Genomic DNA, 7122 nt, shown 5'->3' with positions numbered 1-7122 from the left:
ATCACTTCGGAATATGTATTATATGCCTTTTTCGTGTTAAATTTTACCGTACCTGATTCAAACAACACAAACAAACAAATACAATCACACAGGCGTATACAAACTCAAATGTAACATCTGCAACAACTTCTACATAGGACAGACAGGCAGATCATTTCAAACACGTTACAAAGAACACATCACAGCCATAACAAAATTACAAAACACTTCCACATATGCAGAACACATCACAAATGCTAACCACGCCTACAGAGACATCAACACAGACATAGAAATACTACACATCCAACCAAAAAGCCAGAAACTAAACACATTAGAACAGTACGAAATATACAGAAACACAAAAACACATCCAAATGAAATTCTTAACACACAACTCAATTTCAGAACACACACACTCTCTGACTCCACATTACACTACACAAACACACCCCCACAGGAAACAAAACATAAGGTGCCAAGACCAGCAACAACCAGTTCTGAAGAAGGCCAATAACAGGCCGAAACATGTTAACCAGATACGGTAAAATTTAACACGAGAAAGACGTATAATACATATTCCGTATGAAGTATGCTTCTGTTAGATGGATCAACCCTAGCAAAGCTTTCCTGTAATGTTGTACGACACTCAGCAGGTGATTCGTTTTTATGATGTTACAACAAATGAAAACTCTTTGTTCTGCATTGTGAGTCACGCTATCATAACCCAAGAGAACTGAACATCACAGCACGTTTCTCGACTATGTTATCTTGTTTGTAGCTGACCTTACTGGTATCGCTACTGGTTGGCCATGAACCTGTGCTGCTGCAAGTGAGTCTGGATGAACCGATTCTGTTGCAGGGCGTGGTAATGCCGGCCATCAACGAGCTGCGCGCTGGTATGACCCCGAGGAGCGCAGCACGTCCATTGCCAGTGTCGTGATTGCAGGTCAGTGCAGAGCCAACACAGTGCTTGTGTCTCTTGCAGGTGGGAATGATCTTGAATCTTGCTTATGAATGGAAGACATCTCACCTCACTTTGTAAACTGACACTGACTGTCTGTCCCTCTTAGGCCTGCCGGTGTCCACCATCATGACGCGTGATAGCTAACCGATGGGCTGGCCCATCATCTGGCATCACTGCCGCGTGGTTCCTGCCCTTCATGCTGCTGGTATGCAATTCCCCAGAACAGCACCCCCGCATCTCAGACGACGAACGGGAATTGATCATCTCCCACCGCGGTCAATGCAATTCAAAGGTCGGTAACAGTGTCAGATTCTTTAAATGTCAGTGGCGGCTCATCACAAAGGACCTGAGTTATTAAAACTCAGAAAATTAAATAAAATTGTTGGAAATTTAGAATAGTAAATCATGTACAGTACGAGTGTCCGTGTTTTGCTCGGTCCATTCCATGTTCACTGCCCACACAGACAGACGAATGGGTGTTGATTGATTGGTTGATTGATGGTTGATTGATTGACTAATTGATTGACATTAATCCTACGCTAACAAGTGGGCTATCTTTCCTTGACCCTGCAGGTAAGGTTTCATCATCTACTAAAGAGCCCGAATAGAACCTGGAGCCTCAAGCCCTTAGAACCTAGATTAACATCGGAAACCCGTACTTGCCATAAGTATAGGGGTTGAATCATTTTGAAACGCAACTTATTTGCGTACATATTGCGAGTTAAAAGGTTTCATGGGTTAAATGAGGGGATAGCTAAGCGACATAAAGCCGAGGAATGAGACAAGTTTGGAGTGGATTAGATGAGGGGATAAATAATGTGAGAGGAGATACTATATAGGAACTAAAACCCCGCTCGCATTTTCTTTTGTTTCAATATGGTCGAATGTGCTTTTCGCTTCGCTAGTGATGTACGAGTATTTTTGTAGTGGATTATTTTCTGAAGTCAATGGCTGCCGAACTTTAATTTCCTTAAATGTAAATTAGAAAAATATCTTATGATGAATTGCGAGACCTATAACATGTTGGAAATATTTAATGGAATGTGTTCCACTCTATTTATTTTTATTTTTTTGTTTCTTATTTTTATTGTGTAATCACGTAAATCGTGTTTATTTATCACTTAACGCCAATATGTATCCCACTGTGTTGTTTTTTTTAACGTAATGTATTTTTTGTATACATTTTATTCAATTGTCGGTTTCTTGTTTAATTATGTGAATCCTACTTAATTGTATTCTAATACTAATATGTTTATTTTTTTTTTACTGTGTACATTTTTTATTGAATTATCGGCTTCTGTTTTTATGTGATTCGTATTTGATTCTAACAATATTAATATGTATTCCACTACGTTTATTTTTATTTTATGAGGTAAATTTTTATGTAATACCTCTTTTGATCTCATTATGTAGCTAAATTGTATCAGTATGTAATTAATTAATTCCGATCCAGTTTTATGTTCAACTATGTAAGCAAGTTTTAATCCTGGTTGAGTGTAAGAGAAGGCCTTACGGCTTTAACTCTGCTACGTTAAATAAAGCCATTATTATTATTATTATTATTATTATTATTATTATTATTATTATTATTATTATTATTATTATTATTTTGCGACGCTGTATCAACATCTAGGTTATTTAGCGTCTGAATGAAATGAAGGTGATAATGCCAGTGAAATGAGTCCGGGGTCCAGCACCGAAAGTTGCCCAGAATTTCCTCGTATTGGGTTGAGGGAAAACCCCGGAAAAAAACTTCAACCAGGTAACTTGCCCAGGTAAAATTAAATCCCTCGAATAAAAACCAGCTAAAAATGGTATACCACATAAAGCAAAATTAGAAATACATAAACGGGATTCGAACCCGGGCCATCTGGTTTCGCGGTCAGACGATCAACATCTATGGTTATCTAGCGTCTGAATGCTATGAAGGTGATAATGACAGCGAAATGAGTCCAGGGTCCAGTGCCGAAAGTTACCAAGCAATTGGTCTTAATGGGTTGACGTAAACTCCCGGAAAAAACCTCAACCAGGATTTGAATCCGTGCCCGCTCGTTTCACGGTCAGGCAAGCTAACCGTTACTCCACAGCGGTGGACACTAGTGATGTTTCTAGTCGCCCATGGTTCTGATGATAATTTTTTCGTAAAATTGTAAGCAATGTTATGAAAGCAATAATTAATTTCATGGCAGCTGAACGTTTCTTTCGTAAAGACGAGCTCTTTTCTCTGAACCAAAAATACAACGCCAATGCGGTTATAATTACGTACCCTAGCTAGCGCTTGACGACGATTGCCACGAAATTTGATTTCGTCGATTTCAGTGATATTTCCTAAATCACATATTTTTCCTTCATTTCGCTGTAATAACCTGATATAATATCTTACTAAATCTGTGTTTTCTTCTAATGCATTCAAAAGACCGCCGTTATACTCCGTAAACCTTGCATTTGAAATAATGCTTAAAGAATATAGTCGCGAATTTACTAGCGAAATTTCGATTGTCTTCGGTACGGTCAGGTCACTAGTGGCGAGAATAGTCGGCGCTGCTGTGCCTTATCCAGTTGTTTCGAGAGATGAAATGAAGGAGAAGTGAAGTGTTGGAATGAAAGAGGGAAACTGACTACCCCGAGAAAACCCTTATGCAACGTCTATTTTACCATCATACATCCCACGCAGACCGAACCCGGACCGTCTTCATGGAAGGCCAGTGCACTAGCACTGTAGCCACACATGCGGCACGAATGGGTGTTACACGTCCAGCTTCCACGCACGTCCACACTGACTGCAACTTCAACGATCTGGATCCTTTGATTTTTCCTTGGAATAAACGACAAGTGGTGCAACTCAGCGCCCCTCGGTCCGTAACGCTCAGGTTGCGGGCTCACGCCACGCGCCAATGTTGCGAAGTATCGTTCGCTGTCCAGATAGGATCGCAGCGCGGTTGCACTACGATGTTCTGTTGCAAGTCTGGACGCACCTTTAGGCTTCAGCTGCATAATGTTTTCAACCAACATTGCAATCAATGAACTCAACAACGTAGTCTTTTCCATCAATATCTTATTAATTTGCTGACATTATTATTTCTGATAATGACTTAATGCAGGATATGATATGTAACACTTTAGTCAATTTTAATTATTTTATGCTCGACCATGCCGAAATGTAGTAATTATACACCTGATAGCAGACCTTTAATGCATGCCATTAAAGTACACCTACTCATTAAAGGTCAGGTCTTTCAGCCAATGACGACTCAGGTTACAACTGTTCAGGCAATGACAGGTCAGCTTTCTACCGTTATAAAACCGCAAGTATCGATTATTCTCGGATATGCAATCGAAAGAGAATTAGCGAAAAGTCACGGAGGCTGGAAATCCAATACTGTCGCAGAAGGTTATGTTCTGTTACTATAATAATTAGCGTTAATTGTAAATAATATTCAAATAAATTCAATTTGTCATCTCGTTTTTCAATGTCTAATTTAATTTTAATGTTATCTCTGTAGGTTCTTATGGCCTAGCAAGGTCAATGTGGACATCTGTTCCTCGGAAAAAATCAATACTTTCGCGTCTGCGCACATCTCACAACATATGGGACATTGCTAAAAAATTAATAATATCAAGTTAGAAATATGGTCGAGCATAAAAAGTCGTATGAAACTCGCCTATAATGGTAATTAAGAAGCTCGTATGAAAATTATGAAACTCGCTTGCGGTCGTTTCATAAATATCCATACTCACTTCTTAATTACCTTCATTATAGGCTCGATGCATAATGTACTATTATATGTGTTTTGTAACATGAGTTATATGTACCAGAAATCATATCGACATTTTCCAAATTTACATTTGCCGAAAATCTTTTTCAAAATAAACCTTTTTCATTAATAAGACATAACAACATAAAACTCATGAAAGTCCATTTTGTCATGCATATTACTATGTACCCTTTTATTTTTACGGAAAGTAAACACAACGGAATACTTAAAGATACTGAACAAACATAAGCAGAAAGCATTCTAATGGTATTCAGATAAGTCAATATACAATAGAATATAATATGAATATTTATTTTTATTTGTTCAGTGTAAATGACTTACAAATATTTAAAAACTACAACAAATATTTATAAATATAAATAATTCATTGAAGTTAAAAGATTTACTGCTAACTTTTTCATCTATTTCAGGCACATGTGGGACCTTAATTTTACAGTGATTGAAATAACCATTGTATATAAAGAAGAAGAAGAAGAAGAACTTATCACGTCGAAAGAAGTTTCTCCGTTTACAAGCGGCTGCTCAGACACGGCCGGAAGAAATTCGCCATAGAGAATATAATCATCATAATCATTTATTACATCCACTGATCACATACATGATATGGGACATGTCATATTTACAAACTAATAATTAATTACATAATATACATAAAAGTAATAACTATAATTAAATGCAACACAAATACAAATATACAAAACTTGGAACTTGATTGAAGAAAACTACAGGTCGGTCGATTTCGGCTATAAGTCCCGTTTGCAGTATGTCTTGAAGTCAGGAGTCAGTTTTAACCATCGCGTCCTTCATGAGAAGACATCCTTCTCGAAGTCAGGATCTGGAAAAGAGGGAGTAAAATTTTTTGAAGTAAGGCGTTCTTTTTCTATTCAGTTATGACAATTTTCAATAAATTCGTTCATACTGTAAAAGCAGTTTTTGATTAAAGTTTTATAAAGAGCTTTCTTAAATTTCTTTAAGATAATTTGGTAGGCTATTGTACATAAGAAGACCAGCATGAATGAAACTGTTTTTTTATAGAGTTGTGTTAAAACTTCCAATAAAAATATCTTTATTTCTTGTATTGTACTGGTGTGTGTGTGTGGATTTGTAGGATAGCTATGCAAATTATATTTGATAAAACTTAAGGTTTCATAAATATAAATACAGGGTAATGGCAAGATATGTAATTTTTTGAAGAATGGTCTGCAGCTGGTAGTTTGAAGCTCTCTTTTGTAGTTTAAATATTTGGATTGCATTGGGTGAATTACCACAAAAGAAAATAGTACGATTTTGTATCCCACAGATTGTATTTCTTTCAGTCAAATACAGTATTGGAGAAGATACATAAATTGCACTTGAAATGGAACATTTACTAGAATTAGAATTATTGTTATTTTTTTAATAAATTTCTAAAAGTCGTAAACTGGATTTTATAAAGTCTAAATCTCCCATGTTTTAGCGTCTAGAAATCCATTCCCTAATTATAATCGATAAAATCGAGATATTCCATAATAAATGTCGATTATATCGGGAGATTTAAAATAGCAATTTCGAATAATGTTTGGGATGTTACCTTCCAATAAACTCAAACTTCTTCTTGTACTTACACGTGCAGTGAGTTCGCAACAATTATGGACACCCTGTGTTTTAATTTAATTTAATTACAGCCATAAGCATAAAACAAATGCTATGGGCATAGCCAGTCAATACAAAACACAAGTAGCCTACAGATTAAAAATAAAATTGAAATTAAAATTAGAAGTGAAGGGTTCCTGCTTGTTCAAAATATTCACTCACATTATAAAAAGGATTATCAAAAAGCAATTACCGTAAAACGTTTCTAAATCTAGATAAAGTGACACTATGAGCCTCATAAGATAGATTGTTGAATAATTTTAGAGACATTGAAGCAAGCCAACACTTTGATTTAGTCAATCGAACTGCCGCACAGTGGTCTAAAATCCATATTCAGGAGGACAAATGCAGAAAAATGACATGTAAAAAAATGAAATTAAACCCTTAAATTATTTTTCCTATATAACTGAGTAACACAATTGATTATCTTAATCAGCGGAGGTGGCTGCATAGCGAGATAAGAAGCCGGAAACATGCCACATTTCGCCACCCAGCATTCTTACTCAGCAAGTGCCGAGAGTCTGCAGTTTTCCTTGTACTGTAACTCTGTTGTAAGTGGTCGATTCCATTCATACTTGGTACCAACATGTCAAGTAGTTCTTTAGGTATGTAACACTGTTTGTTTTTGTTACATTTAATGTTATTATAGTATGTAAAATTAGCATGAATGGATACGGGACAAAATATAAATATAACCACTGAGTGCAGACTTTGCTAAGGTAGAGAGAAAAAAAAACCCTTTCGTTCGTCCAAAAATGATTTTTTTTC

General features: G+C 36.4%; 1 long non-coding RNA gene across 2 annotated transcripts in view; it reads left to right on the top strand.

Moving 5' to 3' along the window:
- Positions 1-562: 562 nt before the first annotated feature.
- LOC138713923 (uncharacterized) overlaps positions 563-7122 on the top strand; it is a 130234-nt gene continuing 123674 nt past the window's right edge. The window contains exons 1-3 of one of the 2 annotated variants that reach the window (XR_011336010.1): positions 603-928; positions 1053-1238; positions 5133-6089. This is a non-coding gene — a long non-coding RNA (uncharacterized lncRNA). Of the gene's footprint in view, positions 929-1052; positions 1239-5132; positions 6090-7122 lie in introns of those variants that run through there. The other variant, XR_011336011.1, reaches the window with a different exon arrangement.

The sequence above is a fragment of the Periplaneta americana genome, chromosome 14 (genome assembly GCF_040183065.1).
Source record: "Periplaneta americana isolate PAMFEO1 chromosome 14, P.americana_PAMFEO1_priV1, whole genome shotgun sequence".
Lineage (NCBI taxonomy): Eukaryota > Metazoa > Arthropoda > Insecta > Blattodea > Blattidae > Periplaneta > Periplaneta americana.
The sequence above is the reverse complement of the archived record's forward strand: the minus strand, read 5'-3'. Positions and strand labels throughout refer to the sequence as shown.